The 27,805-nt window shown below is 46.0% G+C and overlaps 1 pseudogene across 1 annotated transcript; it reads left to right on the top strand.

Moving 5' to 3' along the window:
* The first annotated feature begins 3,898 nt into the window (after positions 1-3,898).
* Positions 3,899-10,795, top strand: LOC308512316 (cyclin-Q-like; annotated as a pseudogene). Its single transcript has 3 exons — positions 3,899-3,943; positions 8,912-9,660; positions 10,770-10,795. The product of its transcript is annotated as a cyclin-Q-like (transcript).
* The last annotated feature ends 17,010 nt before the right edge of the window (positions 10,796-27,805 follow it).

The following is a 27,805-nucleotide window of genomic DNA, read 5'->3' as shown; positions in this document are numbered from 1 at the left end:
GCCAAGGGCCTGACATCCTGGGCTAGAAAGCCCTGTTCCGGGACTCTCCTTTGTCCTGTATTGGCCCCTCTTTTTTACCCTTGTGTCAAAAGGGACCATCTTCTTACAATCCAATTGCCCATAGCTGTTGCATGAGCTCTCTGTTAATGCTGTGGTTGAAGCCTCATGGTGGCTGGTACCATGGATATGTCTCTCACCCAATAGCGTGAGCTGGGCCCTCCCTGGAGAAGAAACCTGGGTTCCCCAAGATATGTGATCAATGCCGGGGCCCCGCCAGCAGGCAAGGGGATCCCAAGGCAGTTGCTGGGCATGGAGGCCAGAGGGACAGAGGCTACAAAGGAGACAGAACTGAACCTCACATCACCCTACTTGGCCCAGAGATGGCTGGTAGTCAAAGACAGGTAAGACCCCACAGGGTGGGGCAACCTAAGACAGGCACAGTAGGGAGGCCAGTAGGAGAGAACTTGGGGTTCAACAGAGGTGGGACACAGATCCTCACCCCCCCCCAATGGTTCAGGGGCTTGAACACTCGCCCCTTCTGAGGAAGGTCTCCTGTCCCCATGGCTGCTTCCCACTTCCCAAGCCCAGCTCAGATCGGGACCCAGGTAAAGACAGAGACTGGCTGACAGCAGCTGCCCTCTCACTGCAACAGGACTTGTTTCCCATTTCTACCTTGGACCATAGGGAAAGGGGAAGCTGAAGGAAAGGGCTGTGTCAGGATGCTGCCTTCTCCCCTTTCTTCTCCCTCTTTTTTCTAAACACTTCCATGCCTTGTAGTTATTTTGCTTTCTCTTCTTTTTCTCTCTGCTACCCTCCATATTCCATATCAGCTGACCCAGAGGGCACAGCTTACTCCTCCTCAGACACCGACACCACCATCAACCACAGCCCTGATGTGCCGGGAGCCGGTCCATGCTTGCTGTTTCAAGGGACCTTGCATATATGGCATACTGTTCTTAATATGTTTGCTCACCTTCTTGGCACTATGTGTTTTAACCAAGGTCTCTGAGAAAGGTTGTTTCCCCAGGTAGGCATTTTCCCCTGAAGTTAGGGAGGGAATAAAACCTCTTAGCTAAGTGCCAGGCGTGTAATTAATCACTTTAACTATGAACAATCTTGCTTAAGCTACATAATCTTTACTCCCTGGAATGGAGATAAGAAACGCCTTAACCTTTGTAATAGAGGTTGATAGGATTGAATCAACTGGTATAAATACAGATGTAACAAGACAGCAAGACACAGAACTTAGAACACAGAACTTAGAAGACAGAACTTAGAAGACAGAACTCAGAAGACAGAACCTAGAGACAGAAGAACTTCGCTGGAGAGAACATGGCAAAAGATCCTGGACTGAACTTGACTACAGAAATTGGCAAGAGAACCTTACTAGAACCTGGTGACTGAACCTGGCTGGAGAACCTGCACAGAACCTGGCTGGAGAACCTAGCGAGGGAACTTGGCTACAGAACCTGGCTAGAGAACCTGGAGAACCTGGCTGGAGAACCTAGCAAGACAACATGGACACAGAACCTGGCTGGAGATCCTAAGCAGAACCTCTCTGGAGATCCAGACCAGAACTTGGCTGGAGATCCTGGCTGGAGATCCTGGCTAGGCTGCTGATCAACTGAACACTGTCTCCATGTCCTTCCTTCTTCGCAGACTCTGTCTACACCTTTGGGGACCCCTGGACCCACTGAGACGGGACCCCGGCACTGATGGACACTTTGATGCAGCCCTCCAACTCGCTGACGCTTCGGGAAGCCCATCGCCAGTGATGCCACCCACTAGCCAGACCAACAAAGGCAATCAAACCAACAACTTGAGGACAGCTGTAATCCCTTGACTGAAGAGGCCGGCAACCTTCTACAGGAATGGGGCTCCTTGTGCACTCCATCCACTATGTTTATAGTTATGCTCACTGTCATTGCTTGCCAGTCTTCTTCCGAGTTTTAAACGGCCCAATCTGAGAGGTGGACACTGATTTGCATGTGCTGTCATTTAAAAAATAAAAAAATGGGGGAATTTGCCAGAAGCTGGTCCATCCTTGCTGCTTGACACAGTCGCTGCCGGATAGAAATATCTGCACAGCATATGTTTCAAGGGACCTGGCCTATATAGCATACTGTTCTTAATATGTTTGCTCCCCTTAGCGCTGTGTGTTTTAACCAAGGTCTCCTCTCCGAGATAGGTTGTTTCCCCAGGTAGGGATTTTTCCCTGAAGTTAGGGAGGGGATGAAACTCCTCAACTAAGTGCCAGGCGGGTAGTTAATCACTTTAACTACAAACAATCATGCTTAAGCTACATAATCTTTACTCCCTGGAATGCAGATAAGAAACGCCCTAACCTTTGTAATAGAAATTGACAGGATTAAAATCAACTGGTATAAATATGGATGTAACAAGACAATAAACAGCAGAACCTCTCTGGAGATCCAGACCAGAACTTGGCTGGAGATCCTGGCTGGAGATCCTGGCTAGTCTGCTGATCAACTGAACACTGTCTCTGTGTCCTTCCTTCTTCGCCGACTCCGTCTACGCCTTTGGGAACCCCTGGACCTGCTGGGGTTGGACCCTGGCAGAAAGGGATCCATAAAAAAACTAATGGCCCCAAAAGAAGCCTACTATGAATGAATTCCTTAAATTCCTGACAATAATATTTAGAAGGACATGAAAGGACTCAATCCTTTTCATCGAATCTCCCTAAGTTTCCTTTTTAGAGTAACCGCTATTGTCTTTCTTTCTTGTTCTTCTATGTTTGCTTCCAGTTTTAAGATGCAGAATGAAAAGTCTTAAAAGGATCTGAGCCCAGCTAATGGCATACACCTTTCTAAATTAATTAAGAAAGCAAAAGGGGGAAATGTTGGAGCAAAGACCAACAGTAGTGAACATATCAATGCGAGAATCCTATAGAAGGTGAATGAACTTTGATATTCAGCATGGCTGAAAATCAGCATTTTGTTACCCTGCTGTTGGCAAAGTGGCTGTAAGCAACCTCCTACCATGATAATACTTTTATTGTGTACCAAACTTTACCATTGATATGCCTGTATGCTTTGCTAAAGGGCAAATGTGTATTTAAGTAAATAAAAGCTGATGGGTCCTGGGTTTCAGAGAGCCTCCTTACTAGAGAGAAATGTCTTCACCTGGCTCCCCCATGCCTTCTAAATATGTAATTGTTGTCTAGTGTATTCCTTTCAGTTCATACACTTTTCCAGTTCCTGAATCTTTGCTGCAAAAGGTTGCTGCAGGGAAGGTAGGGAAAGGTGGGGTTAGACAGATCAACTAAAGGACTTGAGGCATGCATATGAGCCTGACTAATGGACACTGACACCAGTGGGGGTGATGACATGAGGAGGAGGTAGGAGGGACAAATGGGGGATACGGACACATATGTAATACCTTAATCAATAAAGAAAAAATAGCCCTAGCTGGTTAGGCACTGTGGATAGATTATTGTTCTCCAGGCTGAAGGGTCCCAGGTTCAATTCCGGGCAAAGACACCTGTCTGGGTTGTGGGCTTGTTCCAAGGTGTGAGGCGTGCAGGTGGCAGAGAATCAATGATTCTCATGCATCATTGATGTTGCTATCTCTCTCCCTCTCCCTTTCTCACTGAAATCAATAAAAAATATTTCAAAAAATAAAAGAATAAAAAGATGAATAAAATAGAGCCAGAGTAAAAAATATATGTTTTAGAATATAATAAAAAGGAATCCTATCATTTTCAGATATTTAATAGTTCCTACAACTTTTGTGATAAAATAGGTTTGCACTGTTTTGGTAATATTATATTTAATTTTTTTTCCTTAACATATTAATGTTTATTGCATGTAACACTATATTATAAAAGACTAATATGCAAATTGTCCCTTCAAACAGGAGTTTGACCAGGAGATCCACCATGGGGTGGGACAGGCTGGCAAGCAACGCGGGCTGCACCCTCCAGGTAGCCCCACACTGTTCTGTCCGCACCCCCCCCCCTCCGCCCCCGCAATGATCGAGGACCCACCAGCCAGTAATCTACCCACAGCTCCTTCGCCTGGCCTTCATCTTCCCCCATCTGATCCCCAACTCGATCGGCGTGGGGCCAGCCAGCCAAACACCTGTATCCCCTCCCCCTGGACAACCTTCATCTTGCACAAACTCTGCAATAACACTTTAGAAAATTTCCCGTGAAATGTCACTCACCTAATTATCACAAATGGACACTAAGTCTTTGAAATTGGGAAAACTAGTTAATATGAAACCAACTTTTCCTGCTACAGATATATTGAAATGAATACACTTTCCTTTCATAGTCAGTCAAATAAGTAAATAGTTAAATTAATTAAAAGACAACTCCCTGAAAATAGCTCATCAACATTTTTATTCATGTTTTACATACCTCATGTACAAGAAAGAAGACAGAAAGACCAATAAAATTGGTGAATCATTGGTTTGTAGCCTTCTTCTGAGTCAGAGACCCCTTGGTGAATCTATTTAATACCATAGACATTTCTCTTATGTAGTTTCCAAATGGAAAGTTTTCTACATCAAACGTAGGTACAAGATCGTCTTATCAAATTAATAATAAAGATTATTATTTTACACAGTACAGGGTTGCACATTCCTATACTCAAAACTAGTATTTCAAATACAATTCTAAATAATGAAGTGTGTGTCCTTGATGTTTATATAGTTAGACTAACTTTTATTTCAGTGGGATTTTTCCAAGGTGAACTGATGTCCTTTTTCCAGACGAAAGAAGGGTACATTCAGAACAAATTCTTAGTAGTTCAATAAGAATGAATCTTCACTTTAAACCTACATGACTTCCTGTTCCCAAAGTGTCACATTCTAACATAAGATCAATAGAATTGAGTTCTTCAGAGAACAGTTGAAGTGACTACAGGCAAACTGTAATGCTAAAATAGACTGAATTTAGGTTGAGGTTTAAATCGTATCCCTGTAAGGTCATTAGGAGTGTTTCACACATTACATATTGCATTCATTATTAGAAGTGCTATACCTCTTTAGCAATTACAAATCATATTGATCATCAGTATACATTCTCAATCTAATGAATGGTATCCTTTCTTTTGCTTTGAATGATATAAATGAAATTGAGGTGTATCTCTTCATTCAATGTTACTGTTTTCACATAATTAAAGGTTTCATGCTCATATTATTTTTTAATTTTTTAAAAACATTTGAGTTACAGACAGTAACTTTATGAATTTAAAGTTATTGAATTTATGGAAGTTAATATGATCACATAGGCACTCTGTATTGAATTTATGGAAGTTAATATGATCACATAGGCTTCAGGTACACAAGTCTATGATACCTCATTTGCATATTGCATTATGTGTTTACCTAAGTCAGGTAAAAACCATGGAATTGGGCAGGAAAGTTTGCCACACCTCTGAGCCCAGAAAGGATATAAGCACCCCTATGTTCATAGCAGCACAATTCACCATAGCTAAGATCTGGAAACAGCCGAAGTGCCCATCAGCAGATGAATGGGTTAGAAAACAGTGGTACATCTACACGATGGAATACTATGCTGTTGTAAAAATGAAGGAATTCTTGCCATTTGAAGCAGCATGGATGGAACTGGAGAGCATTATGCTAAGTGAAATAAGCCAGTCAATGAAGGAAAAATACCACATGATCTCAATCATTTATGGATAATAAAGACCATTATAAACTTATGAACAAAAATAGATACAGAGGCAGAGCAGCTTCGAACAGACTGTCAAACTACAGCGGGAAGGCCGGGGAGGGTTGGGGGGCAGGCGGGGAGAGTAAGAGATCACCCGAAAGACTTGTATGCATGCATATAAGCATAACCCATGGACATAAGGCACTGGGAGTTAGGGGAGGCCAGGGGATTGTCAGGGCGGGGAAGAAAAAGGAGACATATGTAATACCCTTTGTAATACTTTAAGCAATAAAACAATTTAGAAAAGAGAGAAAAAAGAAATCTCAAAGTAAAGGTCATAAAAAAGAGATAAGACCGATTGCTATGATGTGCTCTGACACCCAGGGAGTAGACTCTCAATGCAAGAGCTGCCCTTGGGGATCAGTGAGCTCCCAGAGGGCAGCGCCATTCAGCTGGATCCTGTGCTGACGACTGGCAAGGGGAGCAGCAGTGGCAGGAATCTCTCCCACCTCCACAGAGGCGCTAAGCATGTTTGGCAACTGGGATTAAGCCTAAGCCATCATTCGGACATCCCCTGAGGTCTCCCAGGCTGCCAGAGGGTGAGGGATTCCGTCAAGTGTACAAAGTTCATTCACTGGGCCTCTTATATTGCTAATAAACTACAATAAGATATAACAAAATTCAAATACTTGGAGGCTAAGTAGTCTTTTATTAAATAAATGGAGACCCAGGGTATGAATTCCTGTATGGAAGCAGTCTGGTCGGCCTCCCCAGATGGGGGCACATGGGGCCAGGCCTGCAGTGGTTAGTGGCCATTGGTGGTTAACCAGAAGGCCATGCCTCCAATCATGGCGTTAGCGCATATAGGGGGTATGGCTGACCAGGGGAAAGGCTGTGAGTGGTTTGCTTATCAGTCCTGCCCCGAATGGGGGATTGCGGGCAGATGGGAAGCAAGCCTGGTCAGGGATATGGCCGATTGGGGCCCAGATAAGGCTGGTTGGCTGCCGCAATGCAAGTCATAGCCAACAGCTATTCTGGACATTCTGCCATTCCCGTCACAGGGCTTTTATGTACAAAGATAGATAACTGGGTAACCGAAGAGATTAAAGAAGAAATTAAAATCATCCTGGAAGTAAATGAAAATTAAAAATAAAAGTCCAAAATCTATGGGACACACTGAAAGTAATCCTTAGAGGGAACTTCATAGCATTACAGGCCTAACTCAAAGAACAAGAAAAACAGTTAACAAATTATCTAACCCCCACAACTTAAAAAGTTAGAGAGAGCAACAAGCAAAGCCCAAACTCAGCAGCAGGAAGGAAATAATGAAGATCACAGCAGAAATAAATGACATAGAGACCAAAAACCGCACAAAAGATTAATAAAGACATGAGCTATTTGTTTGAAAGGATAAAACAGATTGACTAAGCTCTAGCTAGGCTCACCAACAGGACCCCAGTAAACAAAATCAGAAATGAAAGAGGCAAAATAGCAAAAGACCCCACAGATATAAAAAGGATTGTAAATAAATACTATGGACAACTCTACTCCAACAAACTGATCAACCCTGAAGAAATGGACATATTCCTAGAAAAATACAATCTTCCTAAACTCAGTTAGGAAGAATAAAACATAGGACTAGGACAATAACTACTCAGGAAATTCAAGCAGTCACAAAAATAACTTGCAGCAAACAAAAGCCTGGGCGAGACGGCTTCACAGGGAGTTTTACCAAGTGTTCAAAGAAAAACTAATACCTTCTTCCTCAGACTATTGCATAAAATTCAAAGGAAGTACCATTTCAAATGGTTTCTATGAAGCCAGCATTACTCTAATCCGAAAACCAGATAGAGAAAATACAAAGATAGTAAAATGCAGGCCAATATATCTCTGATGACCATAGATGTTGCAATCCTCAACAAAACTCTAACAAATCCAATGCAACATTACATTGAAATGAGCATATACCATGCCAAAGCGGATATATTCTGGGGAAGTAGGATGAGTCAACATCCAGAAATCAATAAGTGTGATGCATCACATAAACAAATTGTCAGAGATTCATATCAATTGGTGCAGGAAAAGCACTTGACAAAATCCAACACTCAATTTTGATAAAAACTCTAAGCAAACTGGGCATAGAGGGATCATACCTCAACATTATAAAAGCCTTATGTGACAAAACTACAGACAACATCATACTCAATGGGCAAAAACAATTACTCTAAGAAGAGGAACAAGACAGGGATGCCCACTCTCACCACTTCTGTTTGGCAGAGTACTGGTAGTGCTAGGCAATGTGATCAGGCAAGAAGAAGTCAAACAAGGCATGCTAAGTGGAAAAGCAAAAGTAAAACTGTCAAAATTCTCAGATGGTATTGTGCTGTCCATAGAAATACCTAAAGATTCCATCAAAAAAACTATGAGATTTAATAAATGAATTTGGCAATGTAGCAGGGTACAAAATTAACACCCAGAATTCTATGGCTTTTTGATACACGGATAATGAACTCAGAAAGAGAAACTAAAAAAAAAAAAAAATGTCATTTGCCAGTGCAACAAAAAATTAAGAAGACTAGGAATAAACTTAACTAAGCAGGCAAAAACCTGTTCTTGGAAAACTCCAGGAAATTGAAAAAAGTGATAGAGGAAGACTAAAGCAAATAGAAGAACATACCATATTCATGGTTTGGTACAATCAACATCAATAAAATGTTCATAGTCCCCAAAACAATGTACAGTTTTAATGTATTCCCCCTTAAAATATCAATGGCGTATCTCACAGACCTAGAAGAAAGTTTCCAAAAATTCGTATGGATTTAAAAAAAGACCCCAAAGAGTTACAGGAATCTGGACAAAGAAGAACAAGGTTGGAGGGATCACAATACCAGATATCAAGCTGTATTACAAAGCCACCATTCTCAAAACTGCCTGTTACTGGCACTAAACAAGACATAAAGACCAATGGGACAGAACAGAGAACATAGAAGTCAACCCTAACCATTATGCTCAATTAATATTTGACAAAGGAGGCAAAAACATAGAATGCAGTCTTACAGTCTCTTCAATAATTGGTGTTGGAACCTGGATGGCAGTCAGGCCTAGGCAGGTCGGGGTAGGTGGGGCCGCGGGGTGGGGTGGGGCGGGGTGGGGCTGGGCAGCTGCGCACTGGGATAGAACTCTGCTGACACAGGCACTGCACTGGAGACTCTTGCCCTTCCCTCGGTGTCTGGGGCCTCTGGGCAGGGCCCCATGGAGGACCTTAGCCAGGCCAGCTGCAGAGAGGAGGACGCGGCGCCAGGCGCCAAGGGGTGGCCCGAACCCCCGGCCCGGGTGCAATTCCGCGTGACAAGGTTCATCATGGAGGCAGGTGTCAAGCTAGGGATGCAGTCCATTCCCCTCGCAATCGCCTGTGCCATTTATCATAAGTTCTTCTGCGAGATCAACGTGGACGCCTATGACCCCTACTTGGTCGCCATGTCTGCCCTTTACTTGGCTGGCAAAGTGGAAGAACAGCCCCTGCGAACCCGTGACATCATCAACGTGTCCAACAGGTACTTCCACCCGGGCAGCGAGCCCTTGGAAATGGACTCCCTATTGTGCGTGATCCGGGACAGCATTGTGCAGTGCGAGCTCCTTGTGCTGCAGGTACTGCGCTTCCAAGTCTCCTTTCAGCACCCACACAGGTACCTGCTCCACTACCTGATTTCTCTCAAGAACTGGCTGAATCCTTACAGCTGGCAACGGACCCCCATCTCCGTCACTGCCTGGGCCCTGCTGCGGGACAGCTACCGCGGGGGGGCTGTGCTTCCGGTTCCAGGCTCAGCACATAGCGGTGGCGGTGCTCCACCTGGCCCTGCAGGTCTATGGGGTCCAGGTGCCCGCCGAGGCCATGGCCGAGAAGCCATGGTGGCAAGTGTTTAGTGGCGACCTTACCAAGCCAATCATTGATAACATTGTGTCTGATCTCACTCGCATTTATACCATGGACACAGAGATCCCCAAAGGTCCTGGCCCAGGTCTGCCCAAAGAAAAGCCTGGGACGCTCAGCTGCCAGGGGAGGGTGCCACCACATCGCCATGACGGCCGGTCCCAGAGCACTGGGTGGGAGGACTGGCTTTGTGCTGCTGGAAACAGGCCTGTGAAGGCGTTGACATGCTGCCACTTTGATTCTCAGGCTTTGACTGTGCCTGGCAGCCATGGTCCAGATGGTGATGGGCGCTGCACCTACCGTGGGCAGGAGCAGGCTGTGGGCAGCTCTGAGGCCTCCAGGTCTGCTTTTGTCCTTTGAAAGGACACAGACTACAGCAGAGGTTTGGGATCAGTGGAAGGAAAATCAAAGAACGGATGGGACTGTGCCCCAGGGGATTTTTTTAAAGGCAAGATTTAGAGAAAGTATGACTCAAATAACATAGAGGACATTTTATTTTGTTTCATTAAAGATATTACAAAGCCAAAATAAAAACATAATAATTATTGGTGTTGGACTTTTAGCACAGATACATGCAAAAAAGTTAATCTAGACCACCGACTTACACCATACACAAGTATAAACTAGGAATGAATAAAGGATTTAAACGTAAGTGGGTAACCATGAAAATCTTAGAAGAAGACAAAATATCAGGAATCTGTCTCAGCAATACCTTTACTGATACAGCTCCTAGAGCAATGGAAACTGAGGAGAAATGAAACAAATGGGATGATGTCAAATTAAAACACTTCTGCAGAGAAGGAGAAGCCAACAAATACAAGAACAACAACAACAACAAAACAAGGAAGTACACTGCCTGGGAGAAGATATTTTCCAATGTTATGTCTGATAAGGACCTATTCTCCAAAATTCATACTGAACTCATCCAATTAAACAAAAGGAAGATCAACATCCCAGTAAAAAACTGGGCACCACCAGTACGAAGGCCCCCTCTGACTTATGGTGGTCCAGTCCCTGTGATGATTATTACAGCCACAGAGGAGATGGGTATGATGGGGGCACGGCAATTACTGCAACAGCCAATGGGACACCCCTGTAAGAGGTCCTGAGTGTAGTGCAGGCGGCAATTACAGGATACACCATGTATGCAAGAGAGAGTGAATCATGCAGTACAGTGGCTCACCTTATTGGGCTCAGGGAGTCAGGAGGGGAAGCCGCTGTGACAGAAGAATTAGACACTGAAATTGAAAATGATAAGGTACCGACAAAGTTTTATTGTAAAGAATTTGGCTTCTGTTATTTAAGAATGACTAAAAGGAAATGGTAGGTTTGGGGGAAGCATCAAGAATTGTTTGGAAAACCAAGATGGTGGCATATGTTAACACTGGAGATTGCTTCCTTGAACAACCACTTCAAAAAACAACTAAAAGATGGAACGGACATCATCCAGTACCACTGGAATTCTGGCTGAGTGGAAATTCTACAACTAGGAGGAAAGAGAATATCATATCCGGACTCAGAGGAGGTGCGGTGCTGTAGTGAAATACTGAGGTGCGGAGTGCACGCAGAGTGGGCTGGAGTCGGAGGGTGCGGTTGTTGGTTTCAATCGGGAGGGAGTTTCAGACTCTGAGCTCCAGATCCGGGCGAGTCTCTAGGGACCCAGACTCAAACGGGAGAAGTGAGACTGTCTGGCTTTGGTCGGAACTCTAAGGCAGAGCCCCTAGGGATGGAACTGAGAGCAGCCATAACTGCTTGCTCTGACCCACCCTGTAGATCCCCGGGGACCTGCCCCACCCAAGCCCTGCACAGAGGCATTTGCTGGATAGCCTCAGGCAAACGTTAGATTAGCACCGCCCTAGAGATCCATCACAGAAGCTCTCCCACTGCCAACAAAGCGGACTCTCATAGCCAGTTAGCCTAGAGGTCAAATCAACCCTGGTATTGCCAACAACAATCAAGACTTAACTACAACAAGACTGCGCACAAAGACCACTAGGGGGTGCACCAAGAAAGCATAAAAAATGCGGAGACAAAGAAACAGGACAAAACTGTCAATGGAGGATATTGAGTTCAGAACCACACTTTTAAGGTCTCTTAAGAACTGTCTAGAAGCCTCTGATAAATGTAGTGAGATCCTCAAGAAATCTAATGAGACCCTCGATGTTATGATAAAGAACCAACTAGAAATTAAGCATACACAGACTAAAATAACAAATACTATACAGACTCCCAATAGCAGACCAGAGGAGTGCAAGAATCAAGGCAAAGATTTGAAATGCAAAGAAGCAAAAAACACCCAACCAGAAAAGAAAATGAAAAAAGAATCTGAAAATATGAAGATAGTGTAAGGAGCCTCTGGGACAGCTTCAAGCATACCAACATCCGGATTATAGGGGTGCCAGAAGAAGAGAGAGAGCAAGATATTGAAAACCTATTTGAAGAAATAATGACAGAAAACTTCCCCCACCTGGTGAAAGAAATAGACTTACAGGTCCAGGAAGCACAGAGAACCCCAAACAAAAGGAATCCCAAGAGGACCACACCAAGACACATCATAATTAAAATGCCAAGAGCAAAAGACAAAGAGAGAATCTTAAAAGCAGCAAGAGAAAGAAACTCAGTTACCTACAAGGGAATACCCATACGACTGTCAGCTGATTTCTCAAACAGAAACTTTCAGGCCAGAAGGGAGTGGCAAGAAATATTCAAAGTGATGAATACCAAGAACCTACAACCAAGATTACTTTATCCAGCAAAGCTATCATTCAGAATTGAAGGTCAGATAAAGAGCTTCACAGATAAGGAAAAGCTAAAGGAGTTCATCACCACCAAACCAGGATTCTATGAAATTCTGAAAGGTATCCTTTAAGAAGAGGAAGAAGAAGAAAAAGGTAAAGATACAAATTATGAGCAACAAACATGCATCTATCAACAAGTGAATCTAAGAATCAAGTGAATAAATAATCTGGTGATCATAATAGAATCAGGGACATAGAAAGGGAATGGACTGACTATTCTTGGGGGGGAAAGGGGTGTGGGAGATGCGGGAAGAGACTGGACAAAAATCATGCACCTATGGATGAGGACAGTGGGTGGGGAGTTAGGGCGGAGGGTGGGGCAGGAACTGGGAGGAGGGGAGTTATGGGGGGAACAAAGAGGAACAAATGTAATAATCTGAAAAATAAAGATTTAATAAAAAATAAAAAAAGAAAGAATTGTAGGTACCATTATGAAGTTTCAGGATTGGAGGCAAGGTTTGAATTATACAAGGTTGTATCATAAGTGCTGATTTAAATTACAATATACTTAAATGTTTAAATTTTACATATTTTATTGTTAAAATATTCAGAATATAAGCACAACGAACAGACCAACAGAGGCAAGACACTGGGAGTGGGTGACGAGAACAAGTGACTAGGAATAGGGGAGGCCCGGGGGAGGTCAGTAGAAAAAAAGAAAGAGACATATATATTACTTTTTGTAAAACCTTAAACACTAACATTACAAAAAATTTTCAGAAGAAAGTGCTCTGCAAATGGGATTTCTTGTCTGATTTTACTACACATAAAAGCAATGTGTTTGGATGGTGAGTTATATTCATGGCCCTAAATTTCCCAGGGTGTCTATGACCATAAGTGCATAAAGTCTTTGAAGTGAACTGCATACAAAATGAAGCAGTGTGTTATTTCGTCATGGCATGCTGCCCTGTTTTCCAGTTAGGGAGGGTAAACAAATGAGGTATTCTCCTTGGAAAACCTAAATGGATAAAAGGATTGAAGAACCTCTGACAAGGCTGCAAAACAAGGATTTCTCTAGTTCTGTGGCCCACACTTCGCACCCTAAGATACTGATAAGGCGCAGGCTTCTCCCACTGGCCCCAGGAGGAAGAAAAGACCTTGGGGAAATAGGAGATGGTGGTGAGCAGCAATAGGGCAATGCGGCGTGGAAGCACAGCAGCCTAGGCCTCGGCATGAGGAAGATTCAGAGACACGAGTATAGGAAGAACATGTCATGCCAGCTCCTGTTGAGGGGCTGGTGGCAAGGCCTGAAGGTGCTGTGGGAGGCCTAGAGGGAGAGTTCAGAGGAGTGGCGCATGTAATCTGCATTTACTCTGAGTGACAGTGGACATGCACACTCCCTCCTCCTGACTGAGCGCCCCCGCCTGAACTGGAATTGCACTGCCCTGGTTGTGCTGGTAGTCCTGTCTCAGGCACACACCCTGCGGCACTGGTGTCACAGGCTGTATCCCTCGCAGCATCCAGGTGTCCCTGTGAGAGAAAAGTAATGGCCCAGGAGGGAGCCTGGCAGCACACCGGGGGAGAGCCCAGGCAGGCCCTCCTCACCTGTCCTGTCTGCTCACTGGGGGCCATCGTCCTCTCATAGTTCTCCAGGGGATTGAGCCACAGGTCCTTGCTGATGATCTGGTAGGGCAAACAGGAGACCACAGGGACCAGAATAGAAACGCAAGCAGCAGGCAGACACAGGAAGCTGTATGCTGACATGGCCAGTGACATCCCACCACAGCAATCCTGCCAGATTCTGCCACACTGCGGTCAGAGAACCAGTAGAAGAAGCTGGCGCTGTTGTCCTGGAGCCTGTGGCTGTAGGCTTCTCATTCACAATGCTGGTACCACTGAATTGGAGTGGCACGGGACACCCTGTATCCTGCAGGAGAGGGGTATGTGAAGCTGGGCACATTGCCTTACATCCCTGCCCACCACCAGCTGAAGCCCATGCAGGGAGCCTCCTGTTACTTGTGAGAGTGATGAGATACTCCTTCACAATCACATGGTTGTGGAAGTAGGGGTTGCTGCAGAAGTACAGGCTAATGGTGCAGCAACCCCAGGGATGCCTGACTTCCCTCACCTGCAGAAGGAAAGTGGATCCAGGGAGTGAAATCACAGCCCAGTGCTCCCGCATGTAGCTCTTTTCAGGGACAGGCCACTTACCCACCTGCCCTCCACCACTCCATGGAGCAGGTGGACTGACCTTCAAATTGATCATGTGGCCAAGGATGTTTTCTTCTTGGACCCTAATCATTGCCGACAACTCTGGGTGGTTGACAAACTGCTTTGGGTCAAGCAACCTGCACCTTGGAAGCTGGGCATGGACCAGCTAGAAAGAGCAGCCTGGCCTGGCCTCTCCTTCCCTTAAGGCCACTCCTTCTCCATCAAGGGCAGAAAGGGGCACAGCACCACTCTGTTTCCTGACAGACCCTGATGCCCACCAGATTGTTTTGTGCTGAGGGCTTGACAGGCTACACATCACACATTCCTGCTTCTGACTGAGGAATTGGACATAGAGACGGCCTGTAAGGCAGCGTTAGTTAGTCCCAGAACAGCCCGTGCAACACAGCCCTGTCTGTGGGCATCAGCCCCTGGTGTATGCGTGCCTCTGCCTTGGAGCTCTGTCCCTGGACACCCTGGTAATGCTTCTATGTTGCCTGTATAAGACAGAGGGTGTCTCCAGGGTCCTGGGCCAGACTGGGGCGCACTGCCCCTAGATTGTCCTCAATGTTTTTTTCTATGGGAATCATCCCCGCTTACAACGTTCTCCTGCACTGTCTCATGCTCCTTGTGATCCTGCTCCTCTACCCTTAAGGATAGAGCTGTGAGCCAGAACGCAGGGATGCGCCGGATATTGAGGCTTCTCCGTTTGAAATAGGGCTTGAGCCTCTGCCGAGTCCTGCACCTGAGCCGAGAGAAGGCCCTGCTGGCTTGCTCGTTCATGGGCTCCATCTCCAATTGAAGGGGCTGGAGCACCTCCAGAGGGGACCAGGTTAACTTGGCCCCGGGCCCTGACTGGGCCTGCTCCTGCTGCACTGGCTCCTCTTCTTCTGGCTTTGCTTTGGCCTTGGACTGAGGCTCCACCTCTCCCACCTGTTCCACTGCCTCCATGGTGCACTTCCCCTCCCCCTGCAGGACAAACTGCTCCCCTGCAATTAATTGCTCCTCCATCCACCCATCCTCCTGGTGGTCACTCCCTTGCGGGTCACCTGGAGCGTGTGCCTCCAGCCTCAGCTCTTCACTCACCACCTCCTCCTGCCTCCCCACCTGCAGATGTGGGAAAACCTACTCCCCTGCCCACATGGCCTGCCATGGCACCACCTGCAGAAGGCCCTCTGTCCACAGGACAAACTGAGCCTGTGCCTACAACTCCTCCCCCAGGCCTTCCTTGTCTTCCCCTTGCTCCTCACTCTGGGTTCCCTGCTGCACCTCACTCTCCTCTCCCTGCACACACTGCTCTGCAGCCACCCAGTCCTCCCCTGCACCCCACTCAAGATCTAGCCAAACTTCTTACCTGCATCCAACCTCAGCTCCAGGATCACAGCCTCCCTCACCTGCATGAAGTCCTCCCTCTCCAGCCCTATAGCTTTCCTCCAAACCTCCTGTGCCCTTGTGTCCTGGGTATCACCACTTTCCTGCACCGAGGTGAAGCTAAAAGCCTCTGGGCCATCCTGCTTGCCCTGTCCTTCCTGGTGCAATGGCCCTGGGGTGCACTGTGAGTCCTCAGGCGCCCTGAAGCTGAAGGCCCCCTAGTGGAACTGAGAGGAAGCGCGCTGCCCCCAGGAGCCCCTCAGTCTCCCAACACAGCCTGACTCTGGATGCCCCCTGGCTCTGAGACTGGTGCTGTGAAGGAGCAGGTGGTGCAGAGCCTGCTATGTCCATGAAAGGCGCTCGCTCACTGGTGCATGCATCCAGGCCCTGGTGTGCTGAGTGGGTGCACACTGGGCTCATGCACAGGCGCTGGTCATGTGAGCATGTGGTACAGAAGGCAACTGGCCAGGCCCAGCCTGCAGTCTCTGGATGGGCTCCTGAAAATTCTCCTTCAATCAAGGGCAGGGCAGTGGGCGTCACCCTGCGCAACTCCGCCCCTTAGTCACAGCCCTGGTGTATGAACCTGGCCCCTGCAGCCCCAGGTTCCTGAGGAAGCCCACCCACTTTCACACACCAAAATCCTCCCCAAAACCTGAGTGTGAAGACTGGAATGGAGAAAGGCACGCCAGGCCCCCACTTCAACAAAAGGCAAGTTTTGTTCATGTGATTGCCTCCTTTGGGAATGGGTTTCCCATTTCATTCTTGCTTGACAGGAAAATAAACTTTGTTGTGTTGAGGTTCCCCCCTCTAGAATGTTCGGATTGGCTTATGCGGTTGTCTGTGTACAAGGAAGGCTTTGGTCTACTGACAGAGTTTTGACCTTTTCCCTTTCCCAAGTGCAACCCATGCAGGGTGCTGCAGTGCGCACCTGCCTCCATACACCCCAGGCCTTAGCACCCTCCCTGGCGTGTAACTCCTCTCCTCTGCCCCACACCCCACATCACTTCCATGCAAGTCTGCCCCACACAGGGAGGGTGGCTCTACCTGTAAACTTTCACGTTCACAGGACAGGCTCATGGCTTCTGTTGAGCAGTGCCTCCATCTTGAAAAGGCCAGCTGTCTTCTGTCTGACCATGGCATGTCTATGTGAGTGACCGCCCAAGCCAAGGGAGTTGAGAGCCTAAGAGACAGGATCTAAAGTCGCCCCCTGCACTCCTGCCCAAATTATAATACTTGTCATCAGAAGTCAGCCATTCTTCCTTCCTCCTCCCAGACAACACCCTGAAAGAAGGGAACAATATCAGAAGGCCTTCCGAGGCCTGGTGTCTCCTCTTCTGTAGCCCTGCCACTTTCCAGGCAGGCTGAAATGCTGGAGATGCTGCTCCCACAGCCCCTTGTGAGGTCTTTGCCCAATACTATTACATTTCCCTGCTACCAACAACGCAGAGTCAGCAACACCTTGCAAGCTTCTTTATGGTTCTTTCAGTGACACTCATGTTAGGTGGCATATGCTCTCTGACTCTTCCTCAGGCGATCCTTTTCTCCTCTTTTCCTCCTGTGTAAAGGGAATGGACAGAATCCCTCAGCCAACCTTGGTGTGTGCCCAAACACCACATCTTTTCGGTCCTTCGGGGCCATATTTGATGTTCTGCTCCATCTCCTCTGAATCTGGAGTGTCCCCTTCTATACACACACACCCACACTCACAGACACTGGCATGTGCCTGAAGGTGTGTGGGGCCCCTCTGAAGCACATGTCCACAGTCAGTACACCGTGCCTTTTCCTGGCCTGTTTAACTTTCCTACCCCAGGACTTCAATAGTCTCGTCCAGATCCTGCTGCCATTGCCAACATTGTGGGCTCAGCTCAGCGGAACTGAGCGGTGGGTATAAAAACAAAGAAACGTGAATTAGAGGCACTGAAAACGGGTAAGGCATGGGAAGGTAGGACTCCACTGGAGTGGCAAGAGGCCTAAGTGGGTGGTGAAAGCACCTACAACAGGATTGCAGAAACATGATGAAGAACCATGTTTGTTGCCCAGGGCCCGAGGCCAGTCATCCTGAAAGCCATGGTGCTTACAGCGCCCCCATCTGCTTACATTCTGTGGGCACCAGGACTCCCAGTTTCCCTTTGCTGCTCTCACACACATTCCTGGTGCACTAGGGTACCTCCAATTTACCCAGGCCCGGTTTTCCACATCCACTTTTCTAAGGAGATTCACAGGGGCAACTACTCACCTTTTAATGCCCAGCAGGGGGGCTCCTCCTCTCCAACAGGTCCCCTCTGTAGCTCCCTCCTCTGGGTCCTGAGTCTGCGGGGTAGTACTGCAAAGGATTGGGCCACAGGTCCTCGCTGATGATCTGGGAAGGAACACAGGGAAGAGGGGGACCAGACCAGTCTGCTACTCTGCTTTTCAAGCACGTGGGGCTTCCACCATTACATTTTCTGACAGTGGCCAGAGCAGTATCAATCACCTCAGCAATCTTGCCTGACCCGGGCAGGGTATGTTCAGACAACCATTTGAAGAAGCTGACGCTGCTTGTATCTTGCCGGCGGCTGGGGGCTCCACGTTCATAATCCCAGAACCAGAGGATTGGAGTGGATCTGGAGGCCCTGTACCCTGCAGGAAGGAAGTTGGAAGGCTGGATTCCCATCGGTCCAATGTCAACACCCACCCACCATTTTCCTGCTCTTCCAAAGGCCCATCCTGGGAACTGTCACTCACCTGCAAGGCTGACATCATATTGCTTAACGATCAGGTCATTCAGGAAGTAGGGGTTGCTCCAGAAGTAAAACATCAACTTGCAGCGGTATTTGGGAAGGCTCACTTCCTTCACCTGCCAAGAGATGCAACTAGTAAAGTGTCTTGTCTGCCAGCTTCTGGAGTGAGCCTGCCTGCAGGAATCACCCACCTCCCCTCCCTTTCTTTCTGCTGGGACACGTCCCACTGGGTGCCAAAGCCCTCATCCCACGCTCCACTCTGCCTCCCAGTCTGACCTCCACATTGATCAAGTAGTTCAGCAGGTCTTCATCTTCCTCAGTGATGATGGCTGATATCTGCGGGTGGTTCCGGATCTGCTTTTGGTCAAGGAGCTCTCAGAGGCTGTGAAACGAAATGGGCAGCTAAAAGACACGGAGCCATCCTAGGGGCATACGAGAGTTGGCCGTGGATGGCAGACATTGCCCCTGTTCCAACATCCTCACCAACTACACTTTCTTCACACATGCTCACAATAATGGTACCTGTGGGTTCATGATCACCTGAGCATGAACCTGCCCTAACAATCGTGGGTTCATTTCCAGACATGTTCTGAGCCCTCCCTGTCCTCCGTGTGCCTGTGCAGATGAAGCAGTGCTTAGGGCAGCGGTTCTCAACCTGTGGGTCACGAACAATGAAAATACATCCTGTCTATCAGATATTTACATTATGATTCATAACAGTAGCAACATTAGAGTGATGAAGTAGCAACGAAAATAATTTTATGGTTGGGGGTCACCACAACATGAGGAACTGTATTAAAGGGTCGTGGCATTAGGAAGGTTGAGAACCACTGGCTTAGGGTGTCTGCATGTACCCTGGCCTTGTCCCTTGGGATCGCCTACACGAAATGTATGGTCTCCAGAAACAGTGGCAGCACACATCTTCTAGAGGTCCATGTGGGTCACAAAGGCTGCATTCCGGGTTGGAAATAAGCCTTTTTTTGCACACGAGTTGCAATAAAAGGGTGTGTGTGTGTGTGTGTGTGTGTGTGTGTGTGTGTGTACCTCTGGTCCTTTGTGTATACCTGTGTTTGTGTGTCTGTGGAAGGAGGGAGGAAGCCTGCCTGGAATTCCTATGGGCATCTGATGTGTTGAGAGAGGACACTGGAAGCATTCGCCTTAAACCTGGCTAAAACGAGCTGAGTGTTTACACTGAGCTTTTTGGTCAAAAAGGGAGAAACACAAAACACTACCTCCAAGGATCTTTCCACTGCCCAGAAAAGGTGCCCTTCCACTATCTGATTGTGGTGTGGTACGTTGTGCCCATACTTCCTGACCTGACACCTAGAAGCCGGCCATCGCTTTGCCCAGTGCTGTGCCACTGGGGAGGGGAGGCCCTTTCCTCTGTCCTCCTCCGCTTCACCTTCTCCTGGCTCCTCCTCCATTTACTCCCTGTGGTCTTTGTCAGCAGTGAAGCCAGAAGGGCTCAGGCAAGGATACAGCTTGGGCCCAGAAGTTGGGGATGCACTGGATGATGGCCCTTCTGCACTCAAGAATGGGCTTTCTACGCCGAGAGGTCTTGCGCTTCACCCGAAGGTAGGCTCTGCTGGCTCGGGCGCTCTCAATGCTCAGCTGGACCTGAAGGGCCGCCAGCACCTCCAGTGTGGGCCGGGTGCTTGTCCCACTGGGCCCTGGCTCTGCTCGCTGCTCCTCAGGCTTCGCCTCTGCTTCTACTTGGGACTCCGCCTCCTCTGCTGCACTCATTTTGTCCCCAGCCTCAGCTTCCACCACCTGGGAGAGAAGGTCCATGTCCAGTAGCTGCTCCGCCCCAGCAGCACCTGGGCCCTCGCCTCCTAGGACCTCGGTTTCTGCACAGCATCACGCTTAACTTGGAGGTCACCTCGCCACCACTCCTGCCCTGGGTTGCGTGGTCCCTCCCACGCCCCGCCCTGCACCTGTACACACAAGCTCCTGTGTTCACCCGAAGGGCCCTTGCGGGTACACTTCTGACACAAAGTGCTGGCGAGATCAGCAGTCTACTGACCCAGCAGGACCCGCCCCCTCCCCCCCCACCCCCCACCTCCAGATGGCACTGGTCCTGAACTGGGCAGATGCCAACAAGCAGGTGGCAGTGCTTGGAGCTCACTTCATGTCCCCAGGTCCCTTATCTGGATCCTTTAGGCATAGTCTTGGTTTCATAGGGTGCATCTCCTACACAGGGGGTCTGGGGCCTCCTCGTGGAAAGGAGGATGCACCAGCTATGCTGGGTGCACTGGCCATGCACAAGATGCTCTTTGCACATGAACTTCAATCAGTGAGCAAGACTGCACTTGGCCCCATTCTGCTCCACCCCTCCCTTCGCCAGCACCACTGCAGGCCACCAACCTCCATGCAAACTCCTCCTTGCACCCCCCTTCTGAAGTATAAATAATCCTCTGTCCTTTTCCTGACTGTTACCACCTGCTCTTCGCATTGATGCAAGCGCCAGAGTTTGCACATGGCGAATTTGCTTTCTGTGTCACTTACAGACTGGTACACATTTGCCCCTGGTAGAATGGACAGCCACAGTCCTGGCTGGTGTCTCCATGAGCTGGAGCCTGGTCCCAAACACCAGAGGTTGCTAGTCTGGCAGGTCAGGGAATTCACCTCGGTTTTGTGTTGGATTCCTGGTCAGGGTGATTAAGGGAAGCAAGGGATCTCTCTCTCTCTCTCTCTCTCTCTCTCTCTCTCTCTCTCTCTCTCTCTCTCTCCTCTCACCAGTAAACATATCCTGGGATGAGAAATAAAAATGTAATAATAAACAGGTTCATAGGATCTAGGTAAGAGGGCACTTCAACATGGAAGGTCTCTGAGGTCCAAGTTGGAGCCAAGGGGAAGGCTTATGGCTATAGGGGGCTGTAGCCTCCATTCTTGCAGATCCAAGGCTTAGGAGAACAAAGCCAAGAAAAGGGCTCATTCTCTGGGCCTGCAGGTCATTGCTTTGCTATCTGCATCACATTTCTTTCATTCTCACTGGCTTTTCTTCTGAATATGTGGGTGCATATGCTCTTTCTGATTGGTGTTTGTCATTTCTTGAGATATGTTCCTAGTAGTGGGATTGCTGTTCAAATGGGAGCTCCATTTTTTCAATTTTTTGAGGAAACTCCAAAGTATTCTGCATAGTTGCTACACCAGTCTGCATTCCCACAAGTAATGCAAGAGGATTCCTTTTACACCCCATCCTTGCCAGCACTTGTTGTGTGTTGAACTGTTGATGATAGCCATTCTGACCAGTGTGAGATGGTATCTCATTGTCCTTTTGACTTGAATCTCTTGAATGATTAGTGATTTGGAGCATGTTTTCATATGTCTCTTGGTTTTCTGTATGTTCACTTTCAAAAAGTATCTAAATCCTATGCCCACATTTTGAGTGGAATATTAATCTTCCTTTTGTTTGAATGAGATCATTATGAATTTTGGAGAATAGGTCCTTATTGGATATAACGTTGGTAAATATATTCTCCCAGGCAGTGGACTTCCTTGTTTTGTTGTTGTTGTTGTATTTTTTGGCTGCTTCTTCTCTACAGAAGCATTTTAATTTGACGTCGTCCCATTTGTTTCTTTTCTCCTCAGTTTCCATTGCCCTAGGAGCTGTATCAGTAAAGGTACTGCTGAGACAGATGCCTGCTATTTTTCTGCCTATGGATTCTTCTAAGATTTTCAAGGTTACCCACTTACCTTTAAGTCCTTTATCCATTTTCAGTTTATTTTTGTGTATGGTGTAAGTTGGTGGTCTAGATTCATTTTTTTTACATGTATCTGTGCTATTTGTCCAACATCAATTATTGAAGAGACAGTATGACTCCATTGTATGATTTTGCCTCCTTTGTCAAATATTAATTGAGCATAACTGCTTGGATTGACTTCTGGGTTCTCTATTCCATTCCATTGGTCTATATGTCTGTTTTAGTGCCAGTAACAGGCAGTTTTGAGAATGGTGGCTTTGTAATATAGCTTGATATCTGGTATTGTGATCCATCCAACTTTGTTCTTATTTGTCAAGATTGCTGTGACTATTTGGGGTCTTTTGTAATTTCATAGGAATTTTTGGAGACTTTGTTCTAGGTCTGTGAGACATGCCATTGGTATTTTAATGGGGAATACATTAAAACTGTAGATTGCTCTAGGTAGTATGAAAGTTTAATGATGTTGATTCTACCAATCCATGAATGTGGTGTGTTCTTCTATTTGCTTTTGTCTTCATCTATCTCTTTTAAATTTCCTGTAGTTTTCCAAGAACAGGTCTTTTACCTCCTTAGTTAAGTTTATTCCTAGGTATGTTAACTTTTTGTTGCAAATGTAAATGAGATTTTTTGTTTTGTTTTGTTTTGGTTTCTTTAGTTTTTATTTCTGTAAGTTCATTATTGGTGTATCAAAAAGCCATAGAATTCTGGGTGTTAATTTTGTATCCTGCTGCATTGCCAAATTCATTTATTAAATCTCCTAGTTTTTTGATGGATTCTTTATGTATTTCTATGGACAGTACCATGCCATCTGTGAATAATGACAGTTTTACTTCTTCTTTTCCAGTGGGCATGCCTTGTTTGACTTCTTCTTGTCTGATTGCATTGCCTAGCACTACCAGTACTCTGTCGAACAGAAGTGAGAGTGGGCATCCCCGTCTTATTTCTCTTCTTAATGTTTTTTGCCCATTGAGTATGTTGTTGTCTGTAGGTTTGTCATATAGAGGGTATGATCCCTCTGTTCCCAGTTTGCTGAGAATTTTTATCAAAAGTAGAGGCCCAGTGCAGAAAAATTTGTGCACTTGGTGGGGAGGGAGGGGGGGAGTCATTCAGCCTGGCCTGAGGCCTATGCCTTCTTGCAGTCTGGGATCCTTGTAGGATGTCCACCTTCTGGCTAAGGCCTAATGCCTGAGGGATCAGGCCTAAGCTGGCAGTCAGATCTCCCTCTGGCAGCCCAGGAGCCCTTGGGGGATATCCACTTGCCAGAGGGTGCAGGCCTAAGCTGCAATCGGATATCCTGAGCGGTGATGAGGAGGCGGGAGAGGCTACCACCACCAACACTGTGCTGGCAGTCGTCAGCCTGGCTTGTGGCTGAGCAGAGCTCCGCCTGTGGGAGGGTACTGACCACCAGGGGGAAGCTCCCGCATTAAGTGTCTGTCCACTGGTGGTTAGTGTGCATCATATTGACCAGTAATTCCCAGTCGTTTTGCTGTTAGGGTCAATTTTCATATTACCCTTTTATTATATAGGAGGACAGAGGCCTGGTGCACGGGTGGGGGCCGGCAGTTTTGCCCTGAAGTGTGTCCGGATCAGGGTGGGGGTCCCGCTGGGGTGCCTGTCCAACCTGGGTAAGGGGCTGATGGCATTTTGCAGTCTGTCGAAGCCCTCCAGTGGGGATCCTCAACCCGTGGGGGTGCCTGCCCCGCCTGGGTGAGGGGCTGAGGGCTGTTTTCAGGCTGGCCACATCCTCTTCAGGGTTGGGGGGTCCCTACTGTGGTGCCTGGCCACTGTGGGTGAGGTGCTGATGGCTATTTGCAGGCTGGCCGAGCCCCGCAGTAGGGACCGTCACCACATGGGTGTGTAGCCAGCCTGGGTGAGGGGCTCAGAACCATTTTCAGGCTGCTCACAGCCCCTTCAGGGTGGGAGAGTCCCGCTGGGGTTCGCGACAAGCATGGGTGAGGGGCTGATGGCCATTTCCAGGCCTGCCATGTCCCTGGGAAACCTACGCTCCCAGCCTCTCCTTTTTCTCTTTTTTCTGTTTTTCTGGGATTTAGCTATCTTCTATAATTGAAACTTATAGCCTTGAGCAGAGCCCAGGTCTGGCTGGAAACCTGCATTGTCCCTGGCAACCCAGGCTCCTAGCCCGTCCTTGAGTAGAGGTTGGCTGGAAGCAGGTATCAGAATTTATTTATCTTCTATAATTGAAACTTTCTAGCATTGAGTGAAGCCAAGCGCTTGCCAGAGCAGGCGGGAAGCTTGGGTTCCTCCATCTCCGGGAGCAACCCAAGCCTCCTGCTTACTCCAGCTCCATGGCCACCATCATCTTAGTTGGGTTAATTTGTAAACACATTCCTGATTGGCTTGTGGGTGTGGCGTGTACGTGTGGCTTGAGCATAGCAGAGGGATGATTAATTTGCATGTTTCTGTCTTATTATATAGGATTGGGTGTTGGATTCTATCAAATGCTTTTTCTGCATCAATTCCTATGAATATCTCTCAATTTGTTTACGTGATGCATCATGTTTATTGATTTCTGGATGTTGTATTATCCTACTTCCCCAGAACGTATCCACTTTGTCATGGTGTATGCTCATTCCAAAGTAATGTTAACCATGATGTCTCTCTCTCTCTCTCTCTCTCTCTCTCTCTCTCTCTCTCTCTCTCCTCACTCCCACCTCCCCTTCCATGCTTTCTGTTGAAAAAAAAAACAATAGAAAAAGGTCCTCTACTTGGATTAGCAACAACAAAACACACAGATACATTATGCTGCCTACATATTATAAAACCAACATTGAAAAAATTCTGCAGCCACTGTGACTGAAAATTTTAAATTCATAAGCTCAGGTACAATAACATTTGCTATTTACTTGTAGAATTTTTCGGAGAATTTTCTGGGTTTTGAAGTAATGCTTTTAAAGAATATAAAACGATGTTCAAGGTTAACTATACTATAAATGATTTTATTGTAAGTGGAAGGTTACAAATTGTTTTAAGTGGGAGAAGGGGTGGAAGTATTTCTGAAGGTAAGATTTAGTCAAGAATTTCCTCAATATAGTTATTTTGATAAGATCCAGAATGCCTCTTTTTTGTCTGTTTTGATGTTGTCTTATAGCTCCAACTAAATGTACTTACCTGTGCAAAAGATTTATTAAAGCATAGAAAAAGTGAATGAAAAAAAAATGACTGAAAATCCCAGTGCACCAAAAGAGACTGAAAATGATACTAAGAAATGGATGATATTTAATTTTTAAAAAGTAGGTCTTCTGTTATTTAAGAATGGGTAAAATCAAATGGTGGGTTTGGGGAAGAAGCAAGACTAGAAGGTCCCTTTATGAAGTTGCAATAAAAAAACACCATTGAAAGTTTCAACAGTAGACTAGAAGAAATGGAGGACCGAATTAGCAAATTAGAAGACAGGGAAACAAAACACACCCAAACTGAACAGCAACTGGAGAAAAAAAATTAAAAGAGAGAAGGAGAGCCTAAGGGAACTATTGGACAACATGAAATGAAACAACATACGAATAATAGGGGTGCCAGGACTATAGAAGAGGAACAAGGGTTAGAAAACCTACTGGAAGAAATAATATCAGAAAACTTCCCTGAGGTGGGGAAGAAAAAAAACACTCAAGCACGGAGAGTCCCAAACAAGGTGAACCCGAAAAGAAACACATCAAGACACATCATAATTACCATGGCAAAAGTTCAGGACAAAGAGAATATCTTAAAGGCTGCAAGAGAGAGACTGAAAGTTACATTCAAGGGATCTCCCATTAGATTATCAAATGATTACTCAAGAGAAACATCAGGCAAAAAAAAAAAAAAAAAAAAAAAAAAAAGGACGATATTTGCAAGTGATGCAAAGTAAAGGACTGAATTCAAGAATACTCTATCCAGCAAGGCTATCATTCAAAGTTGAAGGGGAAATAAGAAGCTTCACAGACAAAAAAAGGCTAAGGGAGTTTATCACCACCAAGCCAGCAATGCAAGAAATGCGAAAGGAACTGGTGCAAAAAGAAGAAATAAAAAGCTCAGAAAGAAAACAGCCACACACAAAAAGAAATGGCTACAACAAGTATCTTTCAATAATAAATTTAAACGTAAATGGACCAAATGCTCCAACCAAAAGACATCGAGTGGCTGAATGGATAAACCAAACATGACACATACATTTGCTGTCTATGAGAGACCCACCTCAGAAGAAGGGACTCACACAGTCTGAAAGTGAAGGGATGAAAATATATCTTTCAGGTAAATGGAAACAAAAAAAAGCTAGGGTAGCTATACTTATATCAGACAAAATAGACCTCAAAGTGAGGCCATAACAAGAGATAAGGAAGGCCACTTCATAATACTAAAGGGATCAATAAAACAAGAAGATATAACCCTGATAAACATATATGGACCCAATGCAGGAGCACACAGATACATTAAAAAAAACAAAAACACACACACACACACACAAAACCTCCTGGAAGATATCAAAGGAGAGATCGACAACAATACAATCATAGTAGGGGACTTGAATACACCACCTCCATCACTGATTAAATCCTCTAGAAAAAAAATCAGCAAAGAAACAGCAATATTAAATGACTCACTGGACCCGATGGATTGAATTGACATCTTGAGAACACTGCACCACAAAGCCAAGGAATATACATTCTTCTCAAGGGCTCATGGGATATATTCAAAAATAGACCACATATCAGGACACAAACAAAGTCTCCCCAAATTCGAGAAGATTGAAATCATACCAAGCATCTTCTCAGATCACGATGGCATAATATTAGAAATAAACGACAATAAAAACAACCCAAAATACTTAAACACTTGGAAGCTGAATAGCATGTTATTAAATATTGATTGGTTTACCAATGAGATCAAAGAAGAAATTAAAAACATCCTGGAAACTAATGACAATGAAAACACAACAATCCAAAACCTATGGGACACAATGAAAGCAATCTTGAGAGGGAAGTTTATAACTCTACAGGTCTATCTCAAAATACAAGAAAAAATGGTAGTAAATCATCTAACTCTACAACTCAAAGAACTAGAAAGAGAGCAACAAGAAAACCCCAGAGTGAGCAGAAGGAAGGAGATAATAAAGATTAGATCAGAAAAAAATGACATAGAGATCAAAATATATATATATATAAAATCAATGAAACCAAGAGCTGGTTCTTTGAGAGGATGAACAAGATTGATGAACCTCTAGCCAGGCTCACCAAGAAGCAAAGACAGAGGACCCAAATAAACAAAATCAGAAATGATAGAGGCGAAATAACAACAGACCCCACAGAAATATACATGATTGTTAAAAAATACTATGGACAACTCAACTCCAACAAATTAGACAACCCGGAGGAAATGGTCATATTCCTAGAAAAATACAACATTCCAAAACTCAATCAGGAAGGATCAAAACATCTCAAAAGGCCAATAACTATGCAAGAAATTGAAGCAGTCATCAAAAAACTACCAACAAACTA

Source organism: Myotis nattereri (assembly GCF_964212035.1).
Source record: "Myotis nattereri genome assembly, chromosome: Y".
Lineage (NCBI taxonomy): Eukaryota > Metazoa > Chordata > Mammalia > Chiroptera > Vespertilionidae > Myotis > Myotis nattereri.
The sequence above is the reverse complement of the archived record's forward strand: the minus strand, read 5'-3'. Positions and strand labels throughout refer to the sequence as shown.